At 41.4% G+C, this 10000-nt stretch overlaps 1 protein-coding gene across 5 annotated transcripts in view; it reads left to right on the top strand.

Annotated features, from left to right (window-relative positions):
* The window catches only part of LOC122257917 (uncharacterized), a 164530-nt gene that overhangs the window by 60703 nt on the left and 93827 nt on the right, over positions 1–10000 (top strand). For all 5 annotated transcript variants that reach the window (XM_086552235.1, XM_086552238.1, XM_086552233.1 and 2 more), the window contains one exon: positions 1351–1396. The gene's annotated coding sequence lies outside the window, so the exon portion shown is untranslated. The remainder of the gene's footprint in view (positions 1–1350; positions 1397–10000) is intronic.

The raw sequence follows: 10000 nt of genomic DNA, 5'->3' as shown, positions 1-10000 counted from the left end.
TCGAAGACTTGTCGTCAGCTTGTGTCGAAAACAGTCGCGTGCGTTTGAATAAAATGAGACGAGGAATGTTGATGATATTGCGTCCTTTCGTCATTTTGGATTCATTTTACGGCGGGAAATTGATGATGGCGGCGGTCAGCTGATCACGCTCACGGGGGAAGGGTGTCGAAAGTGAGTCACGGCAACTTTGAAGAATTGTTAACGGAAGTTGGTTGACTATGACGAGAGGAGCTGCACTCTCACTTTCCTCTGATTTTTGTTTTATTCTTCTCTTCCCATGCAACTTCTCTTCTCTTTCCTCCTCTTTACTCATTTTTCTTTCACTTCCCCACCTTCCTTCTTTCTGATATCGTCTCTTTGCTCATCTCTCCTCCTCCTACTCAAATTCTACCTTCCTCCCCCTCTACCCTGCGCCGTCTCTGTCTTTCTTTCCCTCCTCTCTACCTCCCTCACCCCTCCCCTTCTCTTCACCTCCCTCCCCCTTTCCCTCTCTCCACCTCCTTCCTTCTTCCTTTCTCTTCACCTCCCTCCCCCTTCCCCTCCTCTCCACCTCCCTCCCCATTCCCCTCCTCTCCACCTCCCTCCCCCTTCCCCATTCCCCTTTCCCCCTCCTCTCCACCTCCCTTCCCCTTCCCCCCCATTCCCCTCCTCTCCACCTCCTTCCCCCTTCTCCCTTTGTGGTGATTAATCCAAGACTCTTTTTCCCCAGTAATAATTTGCCCCGACTTTCGAAGCATATTGATATTGATGAGCCATTGATTACTCTCGCTGGCGTGGTTGGTTAGCCTCAGCTGTTACTTGGTTTAATTATCCGTGATATGAAGGGCCTTCATATGTCGGCTACTTTCTTCTAGAAGAAAAAAGAAAAGGGGAAAAAGATGGGTTAATTATATGCACGGTACTTTGTTTTCTATGCAACCTTCCCGCATGGTTCATTTTCTGTTCGGTACATGTGTGCAACGCAGTATTGAAATCGATTGATTTTTTATTATTGTTATGAATATTTCTTTATCGGTAACATTCGAATATGATTATCAAGGTATTTTGAAGTATCTTGTGTAAACGTTTAATTGACCATTATTCGTGAGAAGTGATAGAATGTACGTATATTAGTAGATAGATTTTTGAATATCTTTTATTTCTCTTTATTGTTATGCTTTATGCTTTTCTTTTTCCTTATAAATACAATACTCACTAAACTACTCTAGTTTTTTTATTACTTCAAATGTGTATATATATTTCAGAAAACAGAAACCTATGACATTTTGGACATTTTATCTCAATGTCAAAGTAATGAATGCAAGATAATTCGAAACGGCTTATTATATTCCTCTTTTTCCTTCCTTGCAGAAATCGTGCCGGGGAAGAGGTCAACGCCCTGAGGTCATATTAACAGGTAGGTCGAGGTCACGTGTCACGGATCACGGTGCAGTGCTGATGTGAGCGAAAGCTACTACTGTGTGTGTGTGTACATGTGCGTGTGTATCTGTGTGTGTGTTTGTTTGTGTGTGTGTGTTTGTGTGTGTGTGTTTGTGTTTGTTTGCGTGTGTGTATGTGTGTGTGTGTGTGTTTATGTGTGTGTGTGTGAGAGAGAATATGCATGCGTTCAAATATACATTCTTCAATAAAAGTGTATTTCGTTGAGTAATATGACCTTTATCAAACGGACATTTTCAAAATACATAAACCCAAGCATTCATTGACAAGTCAATTCTGAAATAATATAGTGGTTATTTCATATGTGTGTTGATCCATTTACCAAACCCACTAAATCTTAGCTCTGCCGAAAATTCTATAAAGAATAAAATAAAGAAGGAAAAACAGAGAGAATGAGCCATTAAGGAGAAATACCACCAGCTTGAGAAAAGGAGAGAGAGAGAAAGAGAGAGAGAGAGAGAGAGAGAGAGAGAGAGAGAGAGAGAGAGAGAGAGAGAGAGAGAGAGAGAGAGAGAGAGAGAGAGAGAGAGAGAGAGAGAGAGAGAGAGAGAGAGAGAGAGAGAGAGAGAGAGAGAGAGAGAGAGAGAGAGAGAGAGAGAGAAAGAGAGAAAGAGAAAGAGAGAAAGAAAGGGAGATAGAGAGTGTGAGGTGGGGAAGAAAAAGAAGGAGAAAGAGGAGAAAGGGAAAAAGAAGAGAAAGGAAGATAAAGAAACGGAGAAAGAGAAATAAGGATAGGAAGAGACAGACAGAAGCAAACAAACAGCGTCAAAACAAAATCAAAATCCCGGCAAACAGAGAAAAGACAGAGGTAAGGAGTAGGAGGGGAAGGGGAGGGGGGTAACAGTCCCCCCCCCCACGATATCGCATCCAGGTGCAAGGCCTCTTTTCTAGACCCCTCCCCCCTCCCTTCCCCCCTCCCTTCCCTCCCCTCCCCCAGCCCCCGTTGTGGTGTGGTGCGGGGGCGGCAGTGATGCTACAGTGAAAGTGCCAATCATAGGCTTCACTACTTTTTATTGGCGGGTTTTATGGGCGTTGGTATAACCTTCCGTGGGAAAAAAAAGAGTAAATGATGCGCTTCTAACCTCGACATCGGGTCAGAGAGAGAGAGAGAGGGGGGGAGGGGAGGGTGTATGCCTGTGTTTGTGCGTTTGGCAGAGCGAAAGAGGGCGGGAGGTGATAATAGATAGATAGGTAGACACGCGCACACACACACACACACACACACACACACAGAGAGAGAGAGAGAGAGAGAGAGAGAGAGAGAGAGAGAGAGATAATAGATAGATAGGTAGACACGCACGCACACACACACACACACACACACACACACACACACACAGAGAGAGAGAGAGAGAGAGAGAGAGAGAGAGAGAGAGAGAGAGAGAGATAATAGATAGATAGGTAGACACGCGCGCACACACACACACACACACATAGAGAGAGAGAGAGAGAGAGAGAGAGAGAGAGAGAGAGAGAGAGAGAGAGAGAGAGAGAGAGAGAGAGAGAGAGAGAGAGATAGCGAGAAAGAGATATAGAGTAGGAAACAGACAGACAGACAGACAAAGAGACTCCATCCTTCATTTCGCACAACAATGAGGCCTCATGATCTCCATAACAAAGGGAGATTATGTCATATGCTTAAGACAACATAAGGTCATACCAATCGTTTTTCTCTTCTTACACATTCACTCTTCCTTTAATTAAATCTCAATTCATTATCTTTCAAGATTAAATTTCGAGTTAGATACAAAATCGTATCTGATTTTGATATGACTTATTTATCCGACTTAGTACTTAGAGTGACTTATAATCTTTGCGCCTGTCATGATGTCAGTCACCAATCGCTTCCTCCCCCCCCCCCTCCTCCTGAAAATGACAACCGTAATCCTGATCCTAAGGCTTGGCTCTGTCCCTCGTCAATCCTCAGCAGTCATGGTGTCTCTTGACCAGTCATGCTTCTTCATGATGTCATGATTTCTTTGCCCTGTCATGCATGACCTCCGCCAGTCATGGTCCTTTTAATCTTTGTCGTCTGTGCGTTCGTATGTGGCTCTGGATGGCTCTGACCTTCGCTAAGGGTCACGTTTTTTTTATATCATTAATATCAGTGTGTTATTATCATTATTATCAATATAGTTATCATTATCATTATGTACTGTTGTAATTTACTTATTTACTTGTCATCCTTTTTTCCTTTATTTTTGGGGGGGCTACAAATCAGTTTTCCATTTTGGGTATGATTGTGTTGCAAAGGATAGGGTGAGTTTCTTCTTTTATTCTGTGTCTATTATCCTATTCTTGTATTTTTATTTCCCTTGAATAACATGTTCACAGTGCATATGTATACTATCTTCTTAATTGTCCTAAAGATAAATTGATTTTCATACATATGTATGCAATATAGAAATATATATATATATGTATATATATATATATATATATATATATATATACATATATATACATATATATATATATATATTGATATATATATATAATATATATATCTATCTATCTATCTATATTATATATATATATATATATATATATATATATATATATATATATATATATATATATATATTGTTATTACTGGGAAAAGTACTGTCATCAAGTCATGAAGTGTTTTTCTTCAACTGAAAAGAACCACTGGAAATCATTCCTTATTTGCCCTTTTTGAATATCACGCTTCTATAATATAAAGTCAATCTTTTTTTTTTCTCTCTCTTTATTTTTTTCACATTGAACTTTATTCAAGGTTTGTCACAACTATTACTGCTCCTGTATATTATACATCTGTATTCGCAATAATATCAATTGAGCACTTATGAAATATTACCCAAGGCCCCAAATTATGCTTTTGCAATATGACAGTCTGTGATCTCCTCCGGAACGGCTTTACAATAGCATCATCTTGAAAGAATACAGTAATTGAAAGATCTCATTCAGACACGCACTGTGTCCCATCAGCTTGTAACCGCCCCATCAAACACACCGCAAACAATCCCTCTGTTGTAACACCATACCATCCTCCCCTTGAACTTCCCCTTCGGTGCCACAGAGGGCCATGAGACCTAGGCCACAGTGCCATCCCCTAATCATTAATGCCAGAAGCCACCCCTGGGCGACCCTTTACAACCCCCTATTGCCACGGTTTCAACAATGGGCGTCTCGCATCTGGCAACACCGCTTGACTTCCTTCCCGCCACCGCCATTGTTCGCGGGGGGTCACGAGGTGGCTATGCATTAGTGTTTTTCTCTTTCACTATCTGTTTACGTCTCGTGGTTTGTTCTAGTGATAGGCTATACTTTTTCCCTTTCGTTTATCTTTTTTTTTAAACTCTTGTTATTAACTTTTTTTATTTGCAGATTTCGTAAAACTAAAGAGTTTCGCATTGAGGTTTACAGCTCTCGTAAAGTTGGGCATCTGAATTTCGTCTAAGGAAATTATATAAGCCATTATAAGATGGATTTTAAACAATCTTTTACTTTTTTAAGCTTTAATTTTATGGCGAAGGAGGAAAGGTAGTTGGGTAGAGACGCGGGTAAGAGAAAAAAGAATATAAAAATGGTCGTTTAATCTCTTGAGAATCACGATGGAAGATTATAGACTTTTCAGAAGCCTGTTTCTTGCAGGTTTTGTTAACCTCATTGTTGAGAATCTCACTGGATTACACTGATATTATTATTGTTTTTTTTTCTCACCTCTCCTCCTCTTCCTCCTCCTCCTCCTCCTCATCATCATCATCATCATCATCATCTTCATCATCATCATCATCATCATTATCATCATCGTCGTCGTCGTCGTCGTCGTTATCGTCATCATCATCGTCATCATTCTCATCATCATTACCATTAACATCATCATCCGTATTATTATAATTATTCAAATTCAAATTCAAATTCAAAAACTTTATTCCATAAATTACAATGGTTATTCTTGATACATATATACAATACATCTGTTTAATCTGATGTCACAACTGACAATTTAGGAAATGTTCTTTTAATTTTGTTTTGAATTTATTTAGGTAAGTGATGTCTTTAACATTATAAATTACCATGAATGATCTTTAGAATATCTTGTAAAATAGATCTTCATAAGTACTCTATTTATGTCACATTATGAAAGAAACATAGTAAGGCGGGAGACATATTTAAGAAGACTCGAATGTATAGGAAAGTTATTCAAGTCCCGAGTGAGCGTTGCGGGAGAGAGAGAGAGAGAAAGAGAGAGAGAGGGGAGAGAGAGAGAGAGAGAGTGGAGAGAGAGAGAGAGAGGAGAGAGAGAGAGAGGAGAGAGAGAGAGAGAGAGAGAGAGAGAGAGAGAGAGAGAGAGAGAGAGAGAGAGAGAGAGAGAGAGAGAGAGAGAGAGAGAGAGAGAGAGAGAGAGAGAGAGAGAGAGAGAGAGAGAGGGTGGGGGGTAGAGAAATAAAGAGACAGAGACAGATACAGAAAGAGAAAGAGAGAAAGTTAATAGATAATTACGGTGAGATTAACACCAATCTTTCTTCAGTCAGTGTCAAAGCCCTTGATGTTTTGGCCTTATTAAGAACTAATTACAGAATCAACAGCATTCGCCATCAGCGATTCCCCACCGAGAGACGACAGCAGACCCGAAGCCCCCAGGAACACTCGAGTTAAACAGGGGTCGCAAAAGGGCGAGCCGCTACTGCCGAAACCGCCGTCGAAATTGCCCGAAATTTGGCACTTCTCTCATCGAAGGCGTCGGAAATGCAGACATTAGAGCAATCTCCTGCTTGACGCCTTCCCGCCACGGCTACTGGCTTGAGCGACGTCTTCCGAGGCTGGGTTGTTGCTATGGCTCGTTGAATGGGATCTTGGGTTGCAGTGTGGAGGAAAGGAGGTCGTAGCAGTGAACAAAAGGGCTGGAAAAAAGGGGTTTGCGTTTGGGTGGGTGTGGCCCTTTGCGTGTGCCTGTGGGTGTGGGCGTGTTTATGTGTCTCTGGTTTCTTTGTCTGTGGGTGTTTATTTGTCTGTGGCTTTTTGTGTGTATATGTGTGCGTTTGGCTACATGATTGTGGTTCGTTGTGTGTGTGCGCGCGCATGCGCGTACGTGTGTAGAATGATGTCTGTTATATTAATTTATGCGTTTATTCGTGTGCGCATGTCTTTCCTTTACCTTTGTCCTCAACCGTGATTTCAAGTCATTGCTTTAGAGAAGATTGGGGGAACGCACATCCGCTGTATTTTACTAAACGATATATGTCAAGTTCAACAAGTGTAGGTTAAGATATTACACTGTTTTAAAAGAATCACTACCATCGACATGTGAGACGAGTGCCAAGGTCGCACGTGAAGTTGCCAAGGTAAATGGGAGGGAAGTTCTATTTGCATGAGTGTACAAATGGGTGTGCGCACGTGGGAGTAAGAGGGAGGTGGTGTTTGAGGTGAAAGAGAGATTTAGAGAGAGCGCGGGAAGGGGTAGGGAGACAAGATAAAAAGAAAAAGAAAAAAAGAGACAAGGGAAAGGGTTTAAGATATCTGAAAAGGGATGGGATAATGAAGGAAGGGAGAGGAACGAGAGATCAAAGAAGGATACACGAAAGAGGGAAGCCCCAGGGTATGAGAGAGAGAGAGAGAGAGAGAGAGAGAGAGAGAGAGAGAGAGAGAGAGAGAGAGAGAGAGAGAGAGAGAGAGAGAGAGAGAGAGAGAGAGAGAGAGAGAGAGAGAGAGAGAGAGAAAGAGAAAGATAGAGATAGAGAAAGAGAGACTGAGAGAGAGAGAAAGAGAAAGACATAGAGAGAAAGAGTGAAAGAGTAAGAAATCGAGAGAAAGAGTGAAAGAGTAAGAAATCGAGAGAAAGAGTGAAAGAGAAAAACATAGAGAGAGAGAGATAAGGAGAAAGACATAGAGAGAGAGAGAGATAATGAGAAGAAAGACACACAGAGAAAGAAATAAAGAAAAAGACAGAGAATAAAAAAAGAGAAAGAGACAGACAGACAGACCTAAAACAACAACAAAAAACGAAACAAACAAAACCAGACCCAAAAAGATGAAAAGTGAAGATCGTTTGGGAGGAACACGGTAACAGAGAACTCTCACCCGACAATCAATACCCGAAGTAACCACACAATGGAGGCCGTAATTAAAGGTATTTTGGGGGAGGAGGAAAATTTTAAGGTTACATACACACACACACACACTCACCGACGGGCGGCAGGCAGTGAGGGGCGTCAAGGTAAGGGCACCAGATAATGACCCTTAATTGCTCCGGGTGCAAAGATCACTACTTCGGCCTTCGAGGGAGGAGAAACAGGGCGAGGAGTGATATATTGATGGGGGAGAAGGAGATGAAGAGGAGGAGGAGGAGGACGGGAAGGAGGAGGAGGAGGAAGGGGTAGGAAGAGGAGGAGAGGGAAGAAGGAGGACGAGGAGGAGGACGAGGAGGAGGAAGAGGGGGAGGAGGGGAAGGGGGAGAAGGAGATGAAGAGGAGGAGAAGGAGGAGGAAGAGGAAAAGGGGGGGGGGAAGAGGATGGGGAAGAAGGGGAGGAGGAGGAGGAGGAGGAGGAGGGGGAGGAGGAAAAGGGGGAGGAGGGGGAAGAGGGGGAGGAAGGGGAAGGAGGATGGGGAAGAAGGGGAGGATGATGAGGAGGAGGAGGAGAGGGGGGGAGAAGGAGGAGGAAATGAATAGGTGAAGAATAAAGAAAGGTAGAGATGAGGAGCAGGAAAAGAAGGAAAGAGGGAGCAACAAGAAAGAGGAAGAAGAGAAGAAGGATGAAGTTAGGGAGGAGGAGGAGAAAGACATATTAACAGAACAAAATGCAGTGATAGCGTTCGGCTAGGGAGGCTCCATGGTTGTGCTTTATGTACCCATATCCACACCGAATTGGATATTCTTATTTTTGGTTATACTTATTTGGACAGACCACATTGTGCTATAAGTATATTTAAATCCAGTGTATATATACTTATTGCGAAGGGGTACGGGGGGGGAGGTTATCACTTGTATAACTGAAAACCTTATGTAAAACTCTTGAATTTTTCGTGGAAACTCTTGACTTTACGCGGAAACTCTTGAATTTACGTGGAAACTCTTGAATTTACGTGGAAACTCTTGAATCTAAGTGGAAACTCTTGAATTTACGTGGAAACTCTTGAATCTAAGTGGAAACTCTTGAATTTACGTGGAAATACTTTTTTTTACGTTTCTGGACACGTTCTTTTACGTGACTACGGACTCCCTGACGCATATACAGAGACACTTGTTAAGATCTGAAGGCCCTAGTGACTCGTGTAGCAGCAGATGATGGGGAAAAGTGTGACACCCAAAACCCAAGTCGAGGTCATGAGATCGGACAGAATCTAAAGAGGCGGATCAAGGAGACACCATAAAAGGTCAGGCCAAGTCACAGGGTCACTGGAGGAAGCACTGCATAGGGAGAGAGACGTTATTTAAGACGTTTTCAAAAAAGGGGGTCGTTTCTGCCGTAAAATGTTAAAGGGGGGAATATTCACCTTTTTTAAGGGTGAATGACATGCTTTTTTAAGAACGTAAAGAGGTCAATAAAGGAATGACTGCTTTGTTTAAATTTGCTGGGTTTTATCTCTAGTTTGAAATATTGGTGAGTTAGGTTAAATGAGGTCATGGGGAACAGGTCATGTTCGAGATATTATTATGAGGCGAAAAGTTAAATGGAAAGTATATTGATATTAGATACTGGTTTTGACAGGATTTCAGAAAACAGAGGAATCACGCATGGTGGAAAGAGATTGATTGACTTAGAGAAATACGATAATAACATGAATTACGTTCGTTTAATTAATTTCAAGAGACAAAGAAATGGAGAGGAAAGATAATAATTAATTCATATCCCGAAGGCACAGCTAGAAGAAAAAAACACAAGTAAACAAAATAATAAAAAATAAACTGTTTATTGCTTACAGTGATTTTGCTCGAGCACAAGAAATCATAGACTTATGTATATCACTCATAGACAAGTATTATCGGCCGCATGCACAGGCCAGTGTTATAGGAAAGTCACGCGTCAGATGAAAGATATCGCAGAAGAAGGGGGAAGAAGGGAGAGAAGATGAAGAAGAAGAAGAAGAAGAAGAAAGGGAAGAGGGAGATAAAGAGGGAAGGAGAATAGGAGGAGAGAAAAAAAACGAAAGAAAACAAAACAGAAAAAAACGAAATTTATTAGGAAAAGAAGTGGAGGAAGAATGGATAGAAAAAAGAAAAGAAAAAAGAAAAGAAAGACGAAGAAGAAAAGAGAAAAGGAAAGAAAAGAAGAAAAAGAGAGAGAGAAAAAAAGGAGAGATCGATTTATATTACACTTAGCGTTGAAAGCCATTTTTCGAACGAATGCTCCGATCCCGTGCTTTCCAAACACATGTTTTTTTTTCTTTAATCTATCTCTTTTTTCATAGGTTTGTGATACGCTGATAAGGAAATCCACTTTGCACTCTCGCTCTGATTGCCTTTTTTATATTAACACGTTATAAAAAAGGTGCTATGAAGATCTGTCTGACTACAAAACGGATTAAGAAAAAAAAGTTTTATAACCTAAAGCCTGAAACTCCGCTTATAATAGACCT

The sequence above is a fragment of the Penaeus japonicus genome, unplaced genomic scaffold, assembly GCF_977035675.1.
Source record: "Penaeus japonicus unplaced genomic scaffold, GWHDUDI00000001_assembly GWHDUDI00000026, whole genome shotgun sequence".
NCBI classification, from domain to species: domain Eukaryota; kingdom Metazoa; phylum Arthropoda; class Malacostraca; order Decapoda; family Penaeidae; genus Penaeus; species Penaeus japonicus.
The sequence above is the reverse complement of the archived record's forward strand: the minus strand, read 5'-3'. Positions and strand labels throughout refer to the sequence as shown.